The sequence below is a fragment of the Ovis aries genome, chromosome 1 (assembly GCF_016772045.2).
Source record: "Ovis aries strain OAR_USU_Benz2616 breed Rambouillet chromosome 1, ARS-UI_Ramb_v3.0, whole genome shotgun sequence".
Classification (NCBI taxonomy): Eukaryota; Metazoa; Chordata; class Mammalia; order Artiodactyla; family Bovidae; genus Ovis; species Ovis aries.
The window spans coordinates 213,361,862-213,387,180 of record NC_056054.1 but is presented as its reverse complement, the minus strand read 5'-3'; the positions used below and the strand labels follow the sequence as shown (position 1 = coordinate 213,387,180).

Sequence of the window (25,319 nt, the reverse complement as noted above, 5' to 3'; positions counted from 1 at the left end):
TTTCATCATAGATCACTGAATATGTTTTACATGCCCACTTTATGTAAGGAATTGATCAAACTTTTGGGGCTACTAGGTAAATGCCATCATCTTCCTTCATGAAACTCATAATTTAACTGTAATAAAAATTCAGTTTGATAATGAAAGTAAAATTAAGTATTATAGGAATTTGGAAGAAGAAACATTTAATTTAGATTGTGGCAATCTGGGTTATCTTCATAGATGGGAATACATTTGACTTGGGTCTTGAAGGTATAGTAGAAAACTGGCAAGTTAGAAAGGCACAGAGATGGTATTCCAAAATAAGGCACAAAAATGCTTGTACTGTGGGTACTAAAAATGTACAAATAATGTAATCATGTGTGTCTTTGTTTCAAGGGAAAATATCTCACTTTTACCCAATCACCCTTCCACCCTCCCCAATGTATTTTATGGTCTTTCTACTTTTAAAAGAGTTCCAACATACTACTATGTTCATTGGAAGGACTGATGCTGAGGCTGAAACTCCAATACTTTGGCCACCTCATGCGAAGACTTGACTCATTGGAAAAGACCCTGATGCTGGGAGGGATTGGGGGCAGGAGGAGAAGGGGATGACAGAGGATGAGATGGCTGGATGGCATCACCAACTCGATGCACATGAGTCTGGGTGAACTCTGGGAGTGAGTTAGTGATGGACGGGAAGCCTGGTGTACCACAATCCATGGGGTTGCAAAGAGTCAGACACGATTGAGTGACAGAACTGAACTGAATGGTGTTATTTGCTTTTTGTGGAAAAACTCAGGCTTCCCTGTAAGCGACATATTTGCCTTTCTACTGATACATACTGACCTGCCTCTTGAGAAACCTGTATGCAGGTCTGGAAGCAACAGTTAGAACTGGACATGGAACGACAGACTGGTTCCAATAGGAAAAGGAGTACATCAAGGTTGTATAATGTCACCCTGCTTATTTAATGTATATGCAGAGTACATCATGAGAAACACTGGGCTGGAGGAAGAACAAGCTGGAATCAAGATTGCTGGGAGAAATATCAATAACCTCAGATATGCACATGATACCATCTTTATGGCAGAAAGTGAAGATGAACTAAAGAGCCTCTTGCCAAAAGTGAAAGAGGAGAGTGAAAAAGTTGGCTTAAGGCTCAACATTGAGAAAACTAAGATCATGGCATCCAGTCCCATCACTTCATGGCAAATAGATGGGGAAACAGTCAAAATAGTGGCTGACTTTATTTTTTCGGGCTCCAAAATCACTGCAGATGGTGACTGCAGCCATGAAATTAAAAGACGCTTGCTCCTTGGAAGGAAAGTTATGACCAACCTAGATAGCATATTAAAAAGCAGAGGCATTACTTTGTCAATAAGGGTCCGTCCAGTCAAGGCTATGGTTTTTCCAGTGGTCATGTATGGATGTGAGAGTTGGACTATAAAGAAAGCTGAGCGGCAAAGAATTGATGCTTTTGAACTATAGTGATGGAGAAGACTCTTGAGAGTCCCTTGGAATGCAAGGAGGCCCAACCAGTCCATCCTAAAGGAGATCAGTCCTGGGTGTTCATTGCAAGGACTGATGTTGAAGCTGATACAAAGAGCTGACTCATTGGAAAAGACCCTGACGCTGGGAAAGATTGAGGGCAGGAGGAGAAGGGGATGACAGAGGATGAGATGGTTGGATGGCATCACCAATTCAAAGGACATGGGTTTGGGTGAACTCCGGGAGTTGGTGATGGACAGGGAGGACTGGCGTGCTATGATTGACGGGGTAGCAAAGAGTCTGATAGGACTGAGTGACTGAACTGAACTGAACTGAGACATAGGAGATATAGGAAGAGGAAAGTGTTTAGGCTGATGAAGATCAAGGATTTGTTTTTCACACTTCCCTTTCCTCTTCCTTTTCTCACATTTCACTTTCCTTTTCCTTTTTACTTCCTCTATCCTTTCTTTCACTTACTTTCTTTGTCTATACTATTTTGTCTGACTGTCTTTGCTCACCCCAGAATTTATCCCATGACCCAAATATAATATATAAATGCATGTTATTATTTGTTTATAAATGACTTCATTCTATTTTAACATAGTAACATTTTATAAATTATCAAATTGAAAAAACATTGTTAGTGTTCCCATTAATTTTCTTTCCTGTGATTCAGTAGTCCTGGGCAGGAAAACTTTTCCCAACTTAGTTATTAATATATTACAGGTTATATGATACTTAGGTGAATGTAGTTCATATTTAAGATATGATTTAAATTATAGTATGCTCCTTTCTTGTTTTAATGATTTTTGCTAGGAATTCATAAAAACACTGTGAATTTCCTTTACATTTATTACACAGCAGCTCTTGAGTATATAATGTGAATTTCGAGAGGTGGTTTGTTCATTTAGTGACTTTTGGGAATAAGTGTTCTATTTTTAAATTTACCATTTAGGAGAAAATACCCAAGGAAGATTTGAGATTATTTCTAGTTATGAAGAGAGATTGTTTAGGGATGACATTTGCACTTGAGAGCTGCTGCAGAAATGGGTTCATCTAGTTAACCTTCATCCAAATTGCCATCCTCTACTTTATCCTATGAAACAACTGGTGAAGGAGAAAATGTTAATTAGGAAGCTTTTCAAGATTAATTTTTTTCATTTTCAAAAAGTGAAGTGTTCGCCACTTTCCATGTTAAATAAGGTTCCTCGCTTGGCAACATAGGCTTTGCTGCAGTAATTGTGTGCTCCCAGCAAATACTTGATGGTGGAAAAGACAAGTGCAAAAAGCAATTTTTGCAACAGCCAACCAGAACAGCCTGTTCTGTTCCCAATAAATTAATGGATTTAACCTTGCAGCTGTAGCGGTGTTATTATGCAAATATTCTCTGAGTATTATGAAAGCCAACTGATTCTCTATAGAGAAAGTTGTTTCTTTCTTCCTGAAAATTCAAATGACTAGATAATTGACACATTGTATAATCATGTTAAGTGAAGGAAAAAAAAATATTTTCAGTAAATCAACTGAGTTTCATTTTATGTTCCAATGTTTTCAGCGATTTACTGAGGCTTTTACTTAGAACAATATTATTTAGCACAGTAAATTCAAGTGTCCACAGACAACCTCCTAGAAAAAGAAGGAATGAAAAATATTGTATGACTCTTTACTTTGTATTTTGCTGATTTTAATTCATGCAGAAATTAAAATTTGCCTTAATATTATTCAAGTGCAGTGGTCTGGTCATGCTGAATGTCTTCAAAGCATTGTATTGAATATTTGCATTCTGATTAATGATGGGTTAGAGAATTGTGCCCTTATTATTTGATCAAGTTGATAGCCACTTTGATTTTTAAAGCTGATCATAGATTTATGCCACATATAAAACACTTAGAGTTGAAAGTTCACTCTGAGTAATTGACCAGTTGTGAAGAACACTCAAAGTGCTCTTCACTGGATTGAAGTTCCATGGTTAATGAAATCTTTGATGATTTAAAAATATTTAAAAGAGAAAGTGTTAGAGTGGGAACAGTGGTGGCTTCATTGTGATAAGGCTCTATTCATTTGATGGGGAAAGGATGAACTTGGGAATTGTTTCAACATTTCATATGATCAATTTGCATATAAAATTTTTGGTTTGTCATAGCCAATGTTCACACTATGTGAACTTTATATTATTAGGTCATATAAAATCAGTTTTTAAAAAGTGTACCTCAAAGTGTTTTGTAAACCATTATAGACATATATGCAGATAAGATTATAATTGCAGCTATACAATTTAAAGACTAGTACATTTCAATTCTGAAGTCCTACCTTTTTGTACTTTTTAAAATTTTAACCTATTACAGATTTCTCCTTTGTATATAAATAACAATGCCAGAGAGTATGTTAAATGAGATAGTATATGTAGAAGAGCCTTGTAAATTTTAACTTTCAGGATAAATATTTCATTATTCTTTAATGATGTTAATCTATATTTGCTTTTATCTTTCAGTAAATTACTCACAAGTCAGCATTTCACCTCGTTACTAATTCTTATACTTGTATTCCAAACAAAATATTTTAAAATTTTTATACAGTTTTAACTGTATCAAGTAATAAGTCACTATAGAAAAATATTTGTAAAAGCTAACGATCATATTTAGTAAGTATAACACTGCCATTGCTTTTAAAGACTCTGTTATATGTAACTAGATTCACCAAAATTCTTGATTCTTGATACATTTGTCATGTATGCATTTTCTAGCATACTATCTGTCCATTCTTTATTCCTTCCCTATGTTTTTATAATACCTTTGTACTCACTATTTAACTTTTATCTATGTAAATGTTTCTCTTATGTCATATCTTTCTGTCTTCCCCTAGTTCTGCAGAGACTGTATCCTGCAATAGCATCTGTGATTTCTTTGCTTTTAACCTTCATGATTTGACATATGTGTTTGTGTCCTTGAATGATATATTGTTTAGTTTTGCATGCTTTTGAATTTTATGATTCAGTGTTGAATTTACTCTTGAAACTTTTAAAATTCAACATTGTATTATTTTGTCATTCATATCATAGTCTTAATTAATGTAATTAATATATTAATGTATCATGTTATACATACTAATGCATGTTATTAATTTTCACAGTTGCATTACTTTTGAATATATATCAATATATTCAAAATGAATATATATATATCATGAATATATTCTTATTGATTTAGATTTTCTCCTGTTGACATTTGTTTTATTTTATATGTGTGTATATATATATATATTTCTTTTACTTTCTATTTGTAATATAGATAGTGCTTATATACAGTCTGTATGTTCTGTGTGCTCAGTCGCTCAGTTGTGTCCAACTCTTTGCAACCCCACAGACTGTAGCCTACCAGGCTCTTCTGTATATAGGATGTTCCAGTCAAGAATACTGGAGTGGGTTGCCATTTCCTCCTCCAGGGCATCTTTCTGTCCCAGGGATCGAACTCAGGTCTCTTGCATCTCCTGCATTGGCAGGCAGATTCTTTACCACTGTGCCAAGATTTTATGCTTATACACAGTCAATTCTCATTATTTATGGCTATTATGTTTTATAAAGTTGACTAGAACACTGAATTAGCCAATACTAAATCATTGCCTGGAAAAATACAAGGTTAAGTTCCTAGGAATCTCTGGTCACATTTTCCTTAATTGATCAGTATATAACCTTATGTGTATTTCTGCTTAAACATACCTTATATGATACATATTGTTGATTCATTAACATTGAACTCATAGCCAACAGTACTGTGACTCATGACTTATTTCTAACAGATGTATTTTCTCCATAAGCCATATCACAGCTTCTTGTACTACACTTGGGGGCCATTATAGGAGGCAAAACAAAACAAGAAGCACAGAAATGCAACGTGTATAGCACTAAATAGACCACAGAAAGGACACATATTTATAGTATGGGAGTTCAGTCTTAGCTAGGAGTCGGAATGGAGGTGCATGTAGGATAATATAAAATTTGCCACTGTGTGCATGCACTTATCTTTGAATGACAACAAAGACACAGCAGGATACAAATAAATTTTAAAGAGTAACTGAATTCACTAACACAAAATTCATGAACAAAGAGGATAGATCATATATTTTACTGAAGTGCTCCTCTCAAATACTAGCTTGGTAAAAGTCACATTCCTGAGCCCAGACCCCAAGATTCTGATTTAGTAATCTGGGATTGGATCTGATATTTTGGATTGCTAACTAGTTTTGGGGTGATGCTAAAGATGCCAGTTCCTGGAACACACTTTTCATTGCTCTTTCTTAGTGATCAGTATACCAACTCTCTAAGGAATATGCCTTCCTGAAGTTGCCTTTCAAAGTGAGGAGGTCCAAGATATGAAGTTAAACTATCAAAATTTTTATGAATGTTTGTTTTTTAGGTTGTTGTTAATGCAATCACCACACAAACACAAAAAATATAACAGTGGAAACTAAGAGAAAGGGTTATTATTTGCAGATGATTCAATCAGAGATTTGGAAAATTAACAATTGGTTAAAACACGTAAATGAGTAAAGTAAATAGATTCAAGGGAAATATTTATATATTAAACCTATTTCTTTACCATCATGAAATATTAAAAAACTGAAATAAAAAATCTTGTTCATAAAAATGAAACAAGTTTTAAAACAGTTAAAAACATTTTACTGTTTTACACAAATGGTCCAGAATCACAAAGTTGACTTTATAATATTATTAAAGAATATAAAATTGTTTAATGATTATACACACTTAATTGCTGTGAAAACATTCTATATTTCTAAATGGAGTGATTTAACACACTTTAGAACCAGTCCCAAATTCTTAGGTGACATATCATCCTATTTCTGAGGTTTAAGAAAATCCTGAGAGTAGGAGAGATCAAGATGGCAGAGTAGGAGGACACTGGGGACTCACCTCCCCTCCTGAAAAACATCAAAACTATAACTATGTATAAAGTGACTCTTGATGAAATCAACCTGGTGACCAGCAGAGCTCTTCAAAAACAGGTCTGTAAAGAAAGACTCACATGGACTCTTGTAGGAAGGGAAGAGAAGCAGTCTGGTTAGGACCCACATCCCTAGTAGAGGAAGAGAGAGGAGAGAGAGATCCCAGGCTTGGGGATCCTTCCTGAAGAGTGATGGGTTTGAGCTAAATATTAGACATCACAATTCTGGGGTCACACATGGACATGGGGAGATGAGCCCTCTTAGCTGGTTTAAAAACCAATAAGAATTACCATAGGGCTGTAAGAAAACCAGACTTTTCTTTTTTCTGCCTGGTTCTGGCTCTAGTCCCTCGAACTCCATCCATACCTCCTACCAAGGTATACATAGCAGCCCCCTAAGGAAGACACAGCCCATGTTACTTAAGATCTAGTTCTCCCATTGAAACCGCCAACATGCACAGATTGCATAGAGAAGCTCTTATACGAGAACTTGCTTTCAATGCTGGGAAATTAGGTAACTATTTCTCCTAATGTCCTCAGTTCAGTTTAGTCACTCAGTCGTGTTCGACTCTTTGCGACCATATGAATTGCAGCACGCCAGGCCTCCCTGTCCATCACCAACTCCCGGAGTTCACTCAGACTCATGTCTATCGAGTCAGTGATGCCATCCAGCCATCTCATCCTCTGTCGTCCCATTCTCCTAGTCTTTTCCAATGAGTCGACTCTTTCCATGAGGTGGCCAAAGTACTGGAGTTTCAGCTTTAGCATCATTCCTTCCAAAGAAATCCCAGGGCTGATCTCCTTCAGAATGGACTGGTTGGACTCTCAAGAGTCTTCTCTAACACCACAGTTCAAAAGCATCAATTCTTTGGCACTCAGCCTTATTCACAGTCCAACTCTGACATCCATACATGACTACTGGAAAACCATAGCCTTGACTAGACGGACCATAGTCAGCAAAGTAATGTCTCTGCTTTTCAGTATGCTGTCTAGGTTGGTCATAACTTTTCTTCCAAGGAGTAAGTGTCTTTTAATTTCATGGCTGCAATCACCATCTGCAGTGATTTGGGAGCCGAAAAAAATTAAGTTTGACACTGTTTCCACTGTTTCCCCAACTATTTGCCATGAAGTGATAGGACCAGATGCCATGATCTTTATTTTCTGAGTGTTGAGCTTTAAGCCAACTTTTTCACTCTCCACTTTCACTTTCCTCAAGAGGCTTTATAGTTCCTCTTCACTTGCTGCCATAAGGGTGGTGTCATCTGCATATCTGAGGTTATTGATATTTCTCCTGGCAATCTTGATTCCAGCTTGTGTTTCTTCCAGTCCAGTGTTTCTCATGATGTACTCTGAAAAGAAGTTAAATAAGCAAGGTGACAATATACAGCCTTGATGTACTCCTTTTCCTATTTGGAACCAGTCTGTTGTTCCATGTCCAGTTCTAACTGTTGCTTCCTGACCTGCATACAGATTTTTCAAGAGGCAGGTCAGGTGGTCTGGTATTCCCATCTCTAGAAGAATTTCCCACAGTTTATTGTGATCCACACAGTCAAAGGCTTAGGCATAGTCAATAAAGCAGAAATAGATGTTTTTCTGGAACTCTTGCTTTTCCATGATCCAGCAGATGTTGGCAATTTGATCTCTGGTTCCTCTGTCTTTTCTAAAACCAGCTTGAACATCAGGAAGTTCACGGTTCATGTATTGCTGAAGCCTGGCTTGGAGAATTTTGAGCATTACTTTACTAGCATGTGAGATGAGTGCAATCGTGTGGTAGTTTGATCATTCTTTGGCATTGCCTTTCTTTGGAATTGGAATGAAAACTGACCTTTTCCAGTGCTGTGGCCACTGCTTAGTTTTCCAAATTTGCTGTCATATTGAGTGCAGCACTTTCACAGAATCATCTTTCAGGATTTGAAAGAGCTCAACTAGAATTTCATCACCTCCACTAGCTTTGTTTGTAGTGATGCTTTCTAAGGCCCACTTGACTTCACATTCCAGGATGTCTGGCTCTAGATGAGTGATCACACCATCGTGATTATCTGGGTCTTATAGATCTTTTTTGTACAGTTCTTCTGTATATTCTTGCCACCTCTTCTTACAGATAATGAAAGTCAAAATGAGAAGACAGAGAAATATGTTTGACACAAAAGAACTAAAGAAAAACCCCAATGAAACAGATAAATAATTTACCTGATAAAGAGTTGAAAATAATAGTAATAAGAATGCTAACTGAACTGTGGAAAAGAATAGATGAATTCAGTGAGAATTTTAACAAACAACTGAAAATATAAAAAAGAACCAGTGAGAGATGATGTATACAAAAACTGAAATGAAAAAGTACACTAGAGGAAATTAAAAGTAGTTTAAAAGATACAGAAAAATACATAAACAATCTGGAAAATAGAATACTAGAAATCACCCAATTGGAACAGAAAAAAAAAAAAAACCACACACACACACACAAGTATTAAAAAATGAGAACAGATTAAGGAACTTCAGTAAAACATCAAACATACTAATATTTGCATTTGTAAGGTACAAGAAGGAGAAGAGATTTAAAATAAAGCAGAAGTAGATGTTTTTCTGGAACTTTCTTGCTTTTTTGATGATCCAACAAATGTAGGGAATTTGATTTCTGGTTTCTCTGCCTTCTCTAAATCGAACTTGAATATCTGGAAGCTCATGTTTCATCTATAGTTGAAGCCTGGCTTGGAGAATTTTGAGCATTACTTTGCTAGCGTGTGAAAGTTATGACCAACCTAGATGGTATATTCAAAAGCAGAGACATTACTTTGCCAACTAAGGTCTGTCTAGTTAAGGCTATGTTAAGGTTTTTCCTATGGTCATGTATGGATGTGAGAGTTGGGCTGTGAAGAAGGCTGAGCACCAAAGAATTGATGCGTTTGAACTGTGGTGTTGGAGAAGACTCTTGAGGGTCCCTTGGATGGCAAGGAGATCCAACCAGTCCATTCTGAGGGAGATCAACCCTGGGATTTCTTTGGAAGGAATGATGCTAAAGCTGAAACTCCAGTACTTTGGCCACCTCATGGAAAGAGTCGACTCATTGGAAAAGACTCTAATGCTGGGAGAGATTGTGGGCAGGAGGAGAAGGGGACGACAGAGGATACTCGATGGACGTGAGTCTGAGTGAACTCTGGGAGATGATGATGGACAGGGAGGCCTGGCGTGCTGCAGTTCATGGGGTGTGCGGTAGTTTGAGCATTCTTTGGCATTGCCTTTCTTTGGGATTGGAATGAAAACTGATCTTTTCCAGTCCTGTGGTGACTGCTGAGTTTTCCATACTGCTGGCATATTGAGTGCAGCACTTTCACAGCATCATCTTTTACGAGTTGAAATAGCTCAACTGGAATTCCATCACCTCCACTAGCTTTGTTCATAGTCATGCTCCTAAGGCTCACTTGACTTCACATTGCAGGATGTCTGGCTCTAGGTGAGTGATCACACCATCGTGGTTATCTGCGTCATGAAGATCTTTTTTTTGTATAGTTCTTCTGTGTATTCTTGCCAGCTCTTCTTAATATCTTCTGCTTCTCTTAGGTCCATACACTTTCTGTCTTTTATTTTGCCTATCTTTGCATGAAATGTTCCTTGGTGTCTCTAATTTTCTTGAAGAGATCTTTCCCATTCTACTGTTTTCCTCTATTTCTTTGCATTGATCACTTTGGATCATTGAGGAAGGCTTTCTGATCTCTCCTTGCTATTCTTTGGAAGTCTTCATTCAGATGGGTATATCTTTCCTTTCTCTCTTGTCTTTAGCTTCTCTTCTTTTCTAAGTTATTTGTAAGGCCTCCTCAGGCAACCATTTTGCCCTTTCACATTTCTTTTTCTTGGGGATGGTCTTGATGCCTGACTCCTGTACAATGTCATGAACCTCTGTCCATAGTTCATCAGATACTCCGTTTATCAGATCTTATCCCTGCAATCTATTTGCCACTTCCACTATATAATCAAAAGGGATTTGATTTAGGTCATACCTGAATGGTCTAGTGGTTTTCCCTACTTACTTCAATTTAAGTCTGAATTTGGCAATAAAGAGTTCATGATCTGAGCCACATTCAGCTCCTGGTCTTGTTTTTGCTGAATGCATAGAACTTCTCCAACTTTGGCTGCAAAGAATATAATCAGTCTGATTTTGGTATTGACCATCTGGTGATGTCCATGTGTAGAGTCATCTCTTATGTTGTTGGAAGAGGGTGTTTGCTCTGACCAGTGCATTCTCTTGGAAAAACTCTGTTAGCTTTTGTCCTGTTTCATTTTGTATGCATATATATTCTTTTTCATTCTTTTCCATTATAGGTAATTACAAGTTATTAAATATAGTTCCCTGTGCTATAAAACAGGTCCTTATTGTTTGCCTATTTACTTTGTTATTTACAAGATGCAGAGTGACTCTTTGTTCAACCTTTGCAGTTTTAATGTAATCCCTATTAGAACACCATGAGTTTCTCAGAACTAGATCAAGTAATCCTAAAATCTGTGTCAAACCACAGAAGATCCTGAATAGGCAAAACAGTCAGGAGAAAAAAGAAAAAACCTAGAGGCATTATGCTCCTTAACTTTAGGCTATACTACAAAGCTATAATGTCGACGTTCACCCTTGCCATCTCTTGTTTGACCACTTCTAATTTGCCTTGATTCATGGACCTGATATTCCAGGTTCCTATGCAATATTGCTCTTTACAGCATCGGATCTTGCTTCTATCACCAGTCACATCCACAACTGGGTATTGTATTTGCTTTGGCTCCATCCCTTCATTCTTTCTGGAGTTATTTCTCCACTGATCTCCAGTAGCATATTGGGCACCTAATGATCTGGGGAGTTCCTCTTTTGGTATCCTATCATTTTGCCTTTTCATACTGTTCATGGGGTTCTCAAGGCAAGAATACTGAAGTGGCTTGCCATTCCCTTCTCCAGTGGACCACATTCTGTCAGGCCTCTTCACCATGACCCACCCATCTTGGGTTGCCCCGCAGGTATGGCTTGGTTTCATTGAGTTAGATAAGGCTGTGGTCCTAGTGTGATTAGATTGATTAGTTTTCTGTGAGTATGGTTTCAGTGTGTCTGCCCTCTGATGCCCTCTTGCAACACTTTCCATCTTACTTGAGTTTCTCTTACCTTGGGCATGGGGTATCTCTTCACGGCTGCTCCAGCAAAGCACAGCTGCTGTTCCTTACCTTGGACGAGGGGTATCTCCTTACCACCACCCTTCCTGACCTTCAATGTGGGATAGCTCCTCTAGACCCTCCTGTGCCTGCGCAGCCACCACTCAAATCCTGAAAGATGATGCTGTGAGAGTGCTGAACTCAATATGCCAGCAAGTTTGGAAAACTCAGCAGTGGCCACAGGACTGGAAAAGGTCAGTTTTCATTCCAATTCCAAAGAAAGGCAATGCCAAAGAATGATCAAACTACCACACAATTGCACTCATCTCACATGCTAGTAAAGTAATGCTCAAAATTCTCCAAGCCAGACTTCAGCAATACGTGAACCGTGAACTCCCTGATGTTCAAGCTAGTTTTAGAAAAGGCAGAGGAACCAGAGATCAAATTGCCAACATCCGCTGGATCATGGAAAAAGCAAGAGAGTTCCAGAAAAACATCTATTTCTGCTTTATTGACTATGCCAAAGCCTTTGACTGTGTGGATCACAATAAACTATGGAAAATCTGAAAGAGATGGGAATACCAGACCACACCTGACCTGCCTCTTGAGAAATCTGTATGCAGGTCAGGAAGCAACAGTTAGAACTGGACATGGAAGAACAGACTGGTTCCAAATAGGAAAAGGAGTACATCAAGGCTGTATATTGTCACCCTGCTTATTTAACTTCTATGCAGAGTACATCATGAGAAACACTGGACTGGAAGAAACACAAGCTGGAATCAAAATTGCCAGGAGAAATATCAATAACCTCAGATATGCAGATGACACCACCCTTATGGCAGAAAGTGAAGAGGATCTAAAAGCCTCTTGATGAAAGTGAAAGAGGAGAGTGAAAAAGTTGGCTTAAAGCTCAACATTCAGAAAACGCAGATCATGGCATCTGGTCCCATCACTTCATGGGAAATAGATGGGGAAACAGTAGAAACAGTGACAGACTTTATTTTGGGGGGCTCCAAAGTCACTGCAGATGGTGACTGCAGCCATGAAATTAAAAGACGCTTACTCCTTGGAAGAAAAGTTATGATCAACTTAGATAGCATATTCAAAAGCAGAGACATTACCTTGCCGACTAGGGTCCACCTAGTCAAGGCTATGGTTTTTCCAGTGGTCATATATGGATGTGAGAGTTGGACTGTGAAGAAGGCTGAACACCGAAGAATTGCTGCTTTTGAACTGTGGTGTTGGAGAAGACTCTTGAGAGTCCCTTGGACTGCAAGGAGATCCAACCAGTCCATTCTGAAGGAGATCAGCCCTGGGATTTCTTTTGGAAGGAATGATGCTAAAGCTGAAGCTCCAGTACTTTGGCTACCTCATGCAAAGAGTTGACTCATTGGAAAAGACTCTGATGCTGGGAGGGATTGGGGGCAGGAGGAGAATGGGACGACAGATGATGAGATGGCTGGATGCCAGCACTGACTCAATGGACGTGAGTCTGAGTGAACTCTGGGAGTTGGTGATGGACAGTGAGGCCTGGTGTGCTGCCATTCATGGGGTCGCAAAGTGTCGGACACGACTGAGCGACTGAACTGAACTGAACTGAACTGAACAAAGCTATAATAATCAAAACATAAGGATTGTGGAACAAAAGCAGACACCTAAATCAAAGAACAGTACAGAGAGCTGGGAAATAAATCTATGCAAATATATTCAATTAATCTATGAAAAAGTTGGCAAAAATAAAAATGAGGAAAAGACAGTCTCTTCAGTAAGTAGTGCTGGGGAAACTGGAAGTAACATATAAAGAAAAAAAAATAGAACACTTTCTCACACCATGTACAAAAGTAAACTCAAAATGGATTAAAGGTCAAATGTAAAACTGGAAATCATAAAATGTCTTGAAGAAAATGTAAGCAATATACTCTTTTATATAAGTCTGAGCAATTACCTTTTTGAATCTCTCACCTCTGACAAGGGAAACAAAGGCAAAAATAAAAGCAAAAATCAGCAAAAGCTTTTTCACAGCAAAAGAAACCAACACAATGAAAAGATAAACTTGAGTGAGAGAATATATTTGCATATGATATATCTGATAAAGGGTTACTATCTAAAAGATTTAAAAAGATAATGCAATTCAATATAAGACAAGCAACTTGATTAAAAAATTGTCAGAAAACCTCAGTAGACATTTTTTCAAAGACAGAGCATTAAAAGATGCTGCCTGTGGAGCTGCAGTCCATAGGATCACAGAGTCAGACACGATCAAGTGACTAAACAACAAAAATGTCATAACTATACATCAGCGAAATGCAAATTGAAATCACAGTGAGATATCACCTTACGTCTCTCAGAATGGCTTTTATTAAAAAGACAACAAATAATAAATGTTGATATGATGAGGAGAAAAGAGACTCTCATGCACTGTTGGGAATGTAAATCAGTAGAGCGACTATGGAGAACACTATGGAGTTTCCTCAAAATTTAAAAGTAGAACTACTATATGATCTAGCAAATCCACTCCTGTGTATATATTTGAAGAAAATGAAAACACTAATTAGAAAAGATACATGTACCCACCATTCATAGCAACACTATTTACACTACCCAGAAGGTTCAATTCAGTTCAGTTCAGTCACTCAGTCATCTCCGGCTCTTTGCGACCCCATGGACTGCAGCATGCCAGGCTTCCCTGTCCATCTCCAGCTCTCAGAGCTTGTCCATCAAGTCAGTGGTGCTATCCAACCATCTCATCCTCTGTTGACTGCTTATTCTCCTGCCGTCAATCTTTCCCAGCATCAGGGTCTTTTCCAATAAGTCACTTCTTTGCATCAGGTGGCCAAAGTATTTGAGTTTCAGCTTCAGCATCAGTCCTTCCATTGAATATTCAGGACAGATTTCCATTGGGATGGACTGGTTGGATCTCCCTGCAGTCCAAGGGACTCTCAAGAGTCTTTTCCAACACCACAGCTCAAAAGCATCAATTCCTCAGTGTTCAGTTTTCTTTATAGTCCAACTCTCACATCCATACGTGACTACTGGAAAACCATAGGTTTGACTAGATGGACCTTTGTTAACAAAATAATGTCTCTGCTTTAGAATATGCTGTCTGGGTTGGTCATAACTTTTCTTTCAAGGGACAAGTGTCTTTTAATTTCATGGCTGCAGTCACCATCTGCAGTGATTCTGGAGTCTCCAAAAATAAAGTCTCTCACTGTTTCCATTGTTTCCCCATCTATATGTCATGAAGTGATGGACCAGATGCCATGATCTTAGTTTTCTGAATATTGAGTTTTAAGCCAACTTTTTCACTCTCCTCTTTTATCAAGAGGCTCTTTAGTTCTTTTTCTCTTTCTGCCATAAGGGTGCTGTCATCTGCGTATCTGAGGTTATGTTACTTCTCCCGGCAATCTTGATTTGAGCTTGTGCTTCATCCAGCCTGGCATTTTTCATGATGTACTCTGCATATAAATTAAATAAGCAGGGTGGTAATATACAGCCTTGATTTACTCGTTTCCCAAATTGGAACCAGTCTATTTTTCCATGTCCGGTTGTAACTGTTGTTTCTTGACTCACATACACATTTCTCAGGAGGCAGGTAAGGTGTTCTGGTATTCCCATCTTTTGGAGAATTTTCCACAGTTTGTTGCAATGTGCCAAGACGTAGATACAACTGAAATGTTCATAATCATATGAATGGATAAATAAGCTGTGGGATTATATACACACACACATATAAATGTATATATATAATGGAATATTACTCAGCCATAAAAAGGAATGAAATTTTGCCATTTGGAACAACATGGGTGTTCCTGGAGAGATTTATGCTTAGTGAGGTAAGTCAAACAGAGAAATAAATATATAAGTGAAGTATGTATTCACTTATATTTGAAATCTAAAAAATTAAACAAATGACTGTAACATATCAAAAACAGATTCATAGATACAAAGAATAATCTCCTGGTTACCAGTTCAGAGAGAGGTGGAGGGAGTGAAAAGATAGGGGATGGTAATTAAGTTACAAACTACTAGGTATAAAATAAGTAAGATACAAGGATATAATGTATAGCACAGCAAATTTAACAAGTTTTTATAAAAACTTTAAATTTATAAAAATATCAAATATTATGTTGTATGACAGTGAAAGTCACTCAGTCTTGTCTGACTCTTTGTGACCCCATGGACTCTACAGTCCATGGAATTCTCCAGACCAGAATACTAGAGTGGGTAGCCTTTCCCTTCTCCAGAGGATCTTCCCAACCCAGGGGATCAAGCCCAGGGCTCTAGCATTTCAGATAAATTCTTTACCAGCTGAGCTACCAGGGACGCCCAATATGTTGTATACCGAATCTAATAATTACATGGTAAATCAACTATTTGCCTATTTTTGTTCATTTGCTAAGTCGTGTCCAACTCTTTGCAACCCTATGGACTGCAGCATGCCTGGCCTCCTTGTTCCTCTCTATCTCCTGGAGTTTGCCCAAGTTCATGTCCATTGAGTCTGTGAGGCTATCTATCTCACCCTCTGCCCCCTTCTTCTCATTTTGCCTTCAATCTTTCCTAGCATCAAGGTCTTTTCCAATGAGTCAGCTGTACTTTAATAAAAATATCTTAACAAAAAAGGCATGGGGGCATACAGTGCACTGTTTGCATTTGTTACTTAAAGGTGGTGGGACAGGAATTGGTGTGGAGTGCTATGGAATTGCTATGCTTTATACATCTTTATTGGGTTGTTTCAATAAGCTTTTTACTTTAGTCAGAATGTAGTAGAAACTTTTTGTAAGTACATATGAACTTTGGAAGCAAATAGACTCTATACTCATTGAGCTTATTCTTTATTTACTAGTTAGATTGAGAAATTTGCTTGACCTGCCTTATCCTCAATTCCTATATACTTAAAGTGTGGATGATAATGATTACTCCCTTCATGTGGCTGATGTGAGGATTAAATGAGCTGTATGAAAATTCAAGAGCATAAATAATTTGACAGAGTATACACCCTTAGTCAGTGGAAATCATTCTATCTTGTATAAAAGGGGCATTAATCTAATAGTGCTCTTTGCCCAATCTGCCTATGTCTATTTAACAGTTTCCCCAGGAAGTTAGGGCTTCCCTGGTGGCTCAGAGGTTAAAGCATCTGCCTGCAATGTGGGAGAGCTGGGTTCGGTCCCTGGGTCGGAAACATCCCCTGGAGAAGGAAATGGCAACCCACTCCAGTATTGCCTGGACAATCCCATGGACAGAGGAGCCTGGTGGGCTACAGTCCACTGGGTCGCAAAGAGTCAGACACGACTGAGCGACTTCACTTTCACTTTCCAGGAAGTTATGGTGTAGGGGAAAGGACTGTTTACGACCTTAAAGGCATGGAGAACTGAATTTAGTAAGATTGGAAGTAGGATTGACATAGCATTGTATAAGTAATAATGTCTTAAAAAAATAGTTGATAGTCAAGCTGTTATTTAGTTAATCTTCATAAATTTTTTTTCATAGGCAGTCTGACAAATTTACACTGTGACCAATTATAAAATGATTGTTAAGCCAGTCAAGCTGTCAGAGTTGAAATGTTGCTATATCTTGAGTTACATGGGTACCTGTATTTTGTTAATTTATCTAAAATGCATTAGACTTCTGGCATATGGCTAGAAATTTATTTTGGGAAAAGATGCAATCTCTTAGTGCTTCCTGCTTGTCCATAATGGCTTGATGAAATATGCACTTGAGACAGAGATTCTCATCTTTGAAATGCTTGGAGTTTGAGAGCACTCAATCTTTAGAGCTTGACCACTGGCATATCATTTAACTTCATATATTAGTTTGTTTTTGTTCTTTTTCAATGTATCTTATTCTTGAAGCACACTAAAGAAGGTAACCATGTATTTCCTACTGAGAGATAATGTCACAATTTCAGTGCATAATTAAAAATTACTTCATAGCAATTCCTTTTACAGTATTTCAAAGTGTTATTGAAACTTGTTTTTGTTTCCTTTCAGTAGATTTAAATGCACTTTGATTGCATCATTTGTGATATATATTTAGCCTTCAAGTTAATTTTCCATTTGAAAGCACCTCATCATTTGAAAGGGAATATGTTTCTTTTTTTTAAATTCAAGCTGCCAGATGTTAGGTAAACTCATGGATATGGAGTGCTCTGTGATAGCTATCATTTGAGGATCGTTTGCCCTGTGTCTTCCTTTTTGTCTTTCTCCAACCATGTTCCAGTGTCTCCTTTCAAAATGACACTCACTCCCATTCAGAGGCGCACTATTTAAGTGTATTTGATTTTGATTTTATTGTTCTGTTACTTTATGTGTTTTGACAGTTGTCTGAAAACAGATATTCAAGAAAGGACTCCTGATTTCACCCAAATATTACAGTTTTACAATTTATTTGATCATAATTCTGTGAAGAAATGTATTGTTATTATAGTTTATTTTCATTGTTTTACTTTAAATTTAGAAGTCTAAACTCAACTAGTAATGTCTGCTTTTGGCTATTTTTGCCATGTTCAAAATAACATGCTACCTGGAAAATAATATGATATCACTTGGTCATGAGATTAAAAAAAAAAAAAGAAGAAGAAGAAGAATGTGATAAACTGTGTAAATAGATCATTCATTGAAGTAATGTTTTAAAGCGCCCAAACTAGATGCTGTGTGTACTAGTGAGGAAAAACAGACATAGAACTCACATATGCAGGAGTAGTCTTGTATATCTTATGTTCTAGTGGGGATACCATTACTCTTGCCTGGAGGATCCCATGGGCAGAGGAGCCTGGTAGGCTGCAGTCCATGAGGTCGCAAAGAGTCGGACACGACTGAGCGACTTCACTTTCACTTTTCACTTTCATGCATTGGAGAAGGAAATGGCAACCCACTCCAGTGTTCTTGCCTAGAGAATCCCAGGGACGGGGGAGCCTGTGGGCTGCTGTCTATGGGGTCGCATAGAGTCGGACACGGCTGAAACGACTTAGTAGCAGCAGCAGGAAGATCACACCAACAAATAAAGAGGAAAAGCAATTTCCTTATAATCCATTGGATGGATTGGACTTAGGTAAGTATGGAGAAGAGGCAATTGTATTTCAGGTAGATGGTACAGAGTAAGTAGGAGGCACTGAGGGATTGAGGGAATGCCGAATAAATAGGCTTTGAGAGACATGGGGAGAAGCAAGAAGAGGTGAGGGAAGTAAGCAGGAGCCAGGCAATCCTGCAGAAAATTACAACTGTGACTAAAGAAGAACGAATACCTGGTACTTAGAATTCAGTGACTGTTAGATGTATTTTTAATGTCAGTATACCCATGTCAGTTTTTAACATTACCTGGGGTTTCCATGTTTAACATACAGATACACACCTTACTGCATATACAAATTTAAGACAAACTTTTACAGTTATATTGGTGATTAAGAAGAGCACAATTATTTTATATGGTATAGATTTAGATGTCATCTAAATCATTCCTCTTTCTCCCTTAGAAACTTAATTGTAGCTAGCCAGTTCAAGATGAACCCAAACATTACTTTTTATATTAAAATTCAACTGTCTCTCCATGGTTTCAACTATATGATTATACTTTGTATATCATAGTAGAATATTTAATTAATTCCCATCATTTTAAACTAATGACTAATTTAAATTTTAAATAGTCTGTAATTAATTTTCATAGCTCATAGAAAAAATACTGAATGTCTTACTAAGTTGCAGTTGAATAAGCTCTCCTCTTACTGAACACAAGAACTCCATGATATTAGCAGTAGGAATGTATATCAGCCATTAGGTCTTCAGAATTCTTCCATCTATCATGGAATAGTTCTTCAGCTCCTTCTAAAAATAGCTCCTCACTGTTGTTGTTCTCTTTACTATTATATGTAGACTATATGTAGGGTGTTTCATTTCTAAAATTGAAGACAATTATTATCTTGGTAATTGGGTATACTCCTCTGTGGGGGTGTTAGCATTTAAATCCGTCAGCATCAGCTTATTGATTGTTTTCAGGGTCAACATTAGAAGCACCATCAATAATCTCAGTACAATATAATGCTGCGCATGGTGCAAAGTATTTATTCGCTGAGTTGAACCTTATAATGTCAAGGGGAAAGCATAGTTAATAGGATAAGTACTTTTAGTGATATGGGAGCAGATATAGCAAATAGACTCATGGTATTTATATGTCTTAATCATATTATTTTTTCTTTTATAATGTGCTGACATGAGAAATCATTTTCTATCTTTTTTCAGTAAGGTTTTTATTTCTTCTTCCAGCTGACAGAGTGCTTAAAGTGGTCTCCACTACTTAGAACCATTTCCACTTTTATGTTCTTCTTCTTCTTTTGGTGGTGTCACTGTCCCCATCTCCAGGCTCACCTGCACTCTCTGGAGGAGCTTTGGCCCTCTTGCCCTTCTTTTTCTTTTCTTTCTTGACCAACCGTGGAGCTACTGGAGAGGTTTTGTCACTCTCACTCTCTTGTTTCCTGATTTGGAGTTTTTATGCATTAGCAACTGATGGCACCCCACTCCAGTACTCTTGCCTAGAAAACCCCATGGATGGAGGAGCCTGGTAGGCTGCAGTCCATGGGGTCGCAAAGAGTCGGACACGACTGAGCGACTTCACTTTCGCTCTTCACTTTCATGCATTGGAGAAGGAAATGACAACCCACTCCAGTGTTCTTGCCTGGAGAATCCCAGGGATAGGGGAGCCTGGTGGGCTGCCGTCTATGGGGCCGCACAGAGTTGGACACGACTGAAGTGACTTAGCAGCAGCAGGGGGCTTTTACTGCTTTGGCCATGACCTCTCTGGCAAGTAATATATGGCAACTCCAAAGTCACCATGAAAACACTGATGCTAAACAGAAGAACTAACCACTTAACTATTGCAGATTGACTCCCTATAGAGTCTCACAAGCCAGACTGGAAAGGGATAACTGCTGCTTTTTCTATTTTACATTCTATATTTTACCCTTGTGAAAACAAACATTTAAAAATGTATTAAATTTCAATTACTTTATATTTTATACTTATTCTGACATACCTGCTTGGTGTTAGACTCAAAAAGAAGCCCAAAATGTCCACTTCAATAAGAAATTCAAGGTAAAGAGAAATTTAACCATAGTCAAATATTGAATTATATTTAAAAGAATAAATAATATAAAAAATTTCAAATATTATACAAACTTTAGTACCCCAATACAATTGTAATTTATACATATTTATAAGTAGAGATACTGGTATAGATAGATATAGATTATGTATGTTTATATGTAATTAATATACATTTACTTTTAACATTTTTCAGCCTTTTGTTATTTCCTGAACTTTTTGCTTTAGCACTAGAGACTAATATTCATCATATTGTGCATGAAATTTAAAGTGAAAATGAGAATCTGTTTTTTCAGAGCAATAGAGTATTTAATGCTTGGGTTGTACACAATAGCTTTGATTTTTAAGATTATATTAGGGAGAGTTTTAAAATAAACATTTATATTCATTTTAATTTTTAATTTAATTTTTATTAGATTTCAATACATTAAATTTAGGGAATATCCCCTAGAGAAGGAAATGACAACCCACTCCAGTATTCTTACTTGGGAAACCCTATGGACAGAGGAGTCTGGCATGGTGTCACAAAGAGTCAGACCTGACTTAGGGAGTAAACAATGACAACAAAGACTACTATGGCAGCTCACTGAAGAGGGACTATCTTTCACAATTGTGTTCTATAATTTACAGTTATAGATAGTATCTGGGAAGTCATATGTTGATTAACTGAGTGGTTCTTTTATCATTCAATACATACTCTTGATCAAAATTCTTTGAAAACCACGAATGGAATTTTTTTTTTCTTATCCTTGTAAGGGACTTGACTGAAACTAACAAGGTATATCATGTTTAACAGTGAAACATTAGGTAAATTCCTATTAAGTCAGAAAGACAGAGTTTTCTTATTACCTGGCCACTGTGATAAAGAGTAATTTAGTTGTGGATTGTTATTCTTAATTAAAATATGTTGTTTACTTCTTACTCTAGAAATAGTTCTTGGAGACAGTGCTTTGTAAGGGCAAAAATTAATTTTGGAGTTTGAATCCAGCATTAGCTATTTAAACTTGTTTGAAGTCAGTTAACGTATTTTCTTCAGAATCGTCATCTATAAATGAGTTAAAACAACAACAACAATGGAAATCTCTGTCACAGTTGTGAAAAGAACACCCTGAAGATAACATGAAAGCACTTTATAAGTAGCAGGGCAATAATAGATGGTATGATTACTAACAGAAATAATGAAAACACTAAGTATAATATTTCTTTTTTGCTAATTATGAAAACATTTTATTTCCCCTCATTCTGCTTGTCCATATTATTTAGTATTCTCTCTAAATATGCCACATTTTTTTCCACTCTGCCTTGACATTTGTTAGTTTTTTCCCTATTGCCCTTTTTCTATTTTCTCTGTTCATTAAAATAGTCCTCAGCCCTCAAGATCTATAAGTATACCAATTATCCTCTGCATTACTCTTTAAATTCCACACTCCTGCTTTCTTTTCTAGTTGGAGCAATCTCTTCCTCTTCTGGCCATCATGGAGCTTCTAGTATTCTTTTTATTAATTACTATTTTTGTTTGCCTCTAAATCCCTTGCCTCTCCAGTACAGTCTGTTAATCAGCAGTATGAACATCACCAGGGAGCTTGTTAGAAGTGCAGAATTCCAGGCTGCACCCTAGACCAAGATCCCTGGGTGATTCCCAGGCATATCACTGTTTGAGAAGAACTGCCCTAATTCATTACAATCTCCTTGAGGCGGAGGCATGGTAAAGGACAGCTTCCGGTTTTGCTGTAGTACCCTTCACAAGACTATACATTGTACAATGCTTTACATATAATAGGTGTGCCCTAATGAGTGTTGAGTTTAATTTTATTTTTATTATTTGAGGTGAGAAAAATCATATTTAGGAAAGTTCAGATGTTAGGACAGGCTGTTCTAAAGTTAGAGCAAGAAGAAAGCTATTCATTATTGATGCTACTCACATCAACTAATCAATATTTCTTGGTCATCAACTACTACTGTACTTTTTCATGCATAAAATATTAGTATGGATCCTTGATCTTATAAAAAAAAAGATCTTCAGTCTAACCTTCACCTTCAAAAAAATTCATTTAGATAACTGAATCATAATATGGCTGCTTTGTCACCCTTGTAAATATTTAATGTATGCTATTGGAAGTCATGACAGAACTTTAAGGCATTGTACATTCAGAAATGACTGGTAAATATCAAGATATGATTTCATTAAATTATTTAAACAGGTCAATCCATCACTTGTCTTAATTGTCTATAAAATAGTGAAAAATTTCATAAGCATCATTTTCTGATTTATAATTGAAGATGATTTTATACAGTAAGAGATTTTCTTTTCCAGTGTATGACTTAAATCAATTGTGATATTTTTCTTTTATATGTTTAATTTACTGTACTTTTCTGTGTAGAATTTCATCAAAAAATTAAGTGTTATGAGTACCATTAAGTCATTTTTACCTGCCTGTACTCACTAATTGCTGTGGATTAAATTAGGCACATCTTTAAGTGTAGATGGTTTCTTTCCATTGCCTAGAAAGTTGCAATGTGCTTCTCTTACTATCAGCTGATATGTGCTTTGGGAATAGAAGCTAATTTTAACATTAGCCCAAGCAAAATGTAATTAGGACGGCTAATCTGCTGAAAAGTACCCCTAGCTAAAATCTCTTTTTTATGTAATGCTATTTTAATGGAAATGGCATTTTTATGAAGTGCAAGTGACAAAGACATGAATGATGCCTGTGAGCCTTTAATTTTGTGTGTTTCCTAATTTATTAGAAAAGGTGAATAGAAACACTCCACTCCAACCATTTTGGATATGAAATAGATTTTTAAGGTAGAATTCTTACTGTAAGCACTCACTTTTACTTAAAATAATTTTTAAAAATAACAAACCTAGGTCCTAACTGATTCTTTAAAAGGGCAATGTGTATGTGTGTGTGTGTAGCATGACAACCATCAGTAGAACGGCTTTGGGAATTATGTTTTCTCATTACTGCCCTTTCTCATTACTGTGGATGATTGAAATTGACTTTGCATGTGCAAATTTCCTTTCATTTTCTTTAAGAATAGATACTCTGAATTTAGGATTTGGATATTAAGGGCAATTAAAGAGATTAATAATTCTCTTATAGATAACAAATAATATCGATACCACAAGCTATGAGTTCTTATTTTATGCTGGGAACTATGCTGAGTATTTCAGGCTTTTCTCACTTGATGCTGTAACAATTTTGTGAGAATACTCTCATTGCATAGATTATGAAGACTCAAGTTCAGGGACATTGAGACACCTAGTAAATGAATGGACAAGCTAGGATTTTATTCTCTTTTTGGCCTAAAGCCAATTTAATATTCTTAAAATAGGCTCTAGAGTCTCAATAAAAAATTTGTTTCTTAACACTGTGCTGCTGCTGCTGCTGCTGCTGCTAAGTCGCTTCAGTCGTGTCTGACTCTGTGAGACCCCAGAGATGGCAGCCCACCCGGCTCCGCCATCCCTGGGATTCTCCAGGTGAGAACACTGGAGTGGGTTGCCATTTCCTTCTCCAATGTATGAAAGTGAAGAGTGAAAGTGAAGTCACTCAGTCATGTCCGACTCTTCGCGACCCCATGGACTGCAGCCTACCAGGCTCTTCCGTCCATGGGATTTTCCAGGCAAGGATACTGGAGTGGGGTGCCATTGCCTTCTCGGAATACTGTGCTAGAAACCACAATGACAGAGAAACATGTATATCTGTTACTGTTGTTTTCCTCTTAAATTGTGTCTGAAATGAATTTGGGACTTTAATTTTCACGTTACTAGATTGTAGGTTAAGTTTGAAAGACTTTTGCTTTGAAATCTGAAATGTCTGACTCTGTGTGACCCCATGGACTATATGTAGCCCACCAGGCTCCTCCATCCATGAAATTTTCCAGGCAAGAATACTGGAGTGGATAGCCATTCCCTTTTCCATGGGATCTTATTGATCCAGGGATCCAACCTGCATTGCAGGTAAATTTTTTACCATCGGAGCTACCAGAGAAGCCCAAATGTTCAAAACCTTCTATGAAACACAACTTTACTTTTTACCTATTAGACTTGTGCTTAGGTGATTGTCTAACTAAATGGTCCTCAGAATGCAATGCTAATAACTTACCCAATTCTTTGTCAAAACTCAAGTTCTTTCTGAAATGATTCTCTTTCTAAATTTAACAGTTTCTTTGTTTTGCTAACCCAGGCTGATTTCACCATTTGACTTTAATTTGAATCTGATAAAAGTTATAATATTCTGAATTTTGATTATATTACACCCTATTTTAGAGATTAAATCATTTTGATTAAGGCACTCAGCACTTTGGCTTCATGAAATAAGTGGAGAGTTAGTAATTACAAAATTAGACATGTGAATCCATATTCTGCCACTTACCAAGGGTATCTACTAGGGAGAGTGTTTCCAAAGCAGTAGGGGGCTAAAGTAAAACTTATAGAAGGGTCACAGAATAGCATCCCAGGATATTTTAATTTTTAAAGGAAAACACAAAGATATCTGACATCTGTCAAACATCTATTGAATACTATGCAAATTGCTATTTTGAAGTTCATTGTTTCAATGTTAGATTGTACTATATCTCTTTGATGCTCTCATATATTTTTGTTGTTATTTAGTCACTAAGTCTGGAGAAGACAATTGCACCCTACTCCAGTACTCTTGCCTGGACAATTCCA

At 37.1% G+C, this 25,319-nt stretch overlaps 1 protein-coding gene and 1 non-coding gene across 3 annotated transcripts in view; one reads left to right on the top strand and one right to left on the bottom strand.

Annotated features, from left to right (window-relative positions):
* NAALADL2 (N-acetylated alpha-linked acidic dipeptidase like 2) overlaps window positions 1–25,319 on the top strand; it is a 1,658,881-nt gene that overhangs the window by 264,415 nt on the left and 1,369,147 nt on the right. The window lies entirely within an intron of this gene.
* LOC114111308 (small nucleolar RNA SNORA56) lies at window positions 20,350–20,478 on the bottom strand. The gene has a single exon (XR_003587388.1). It is a non-coding gene; the product is annotated as a small nucleolar RNA SNORA56 (small nucleolar RNA).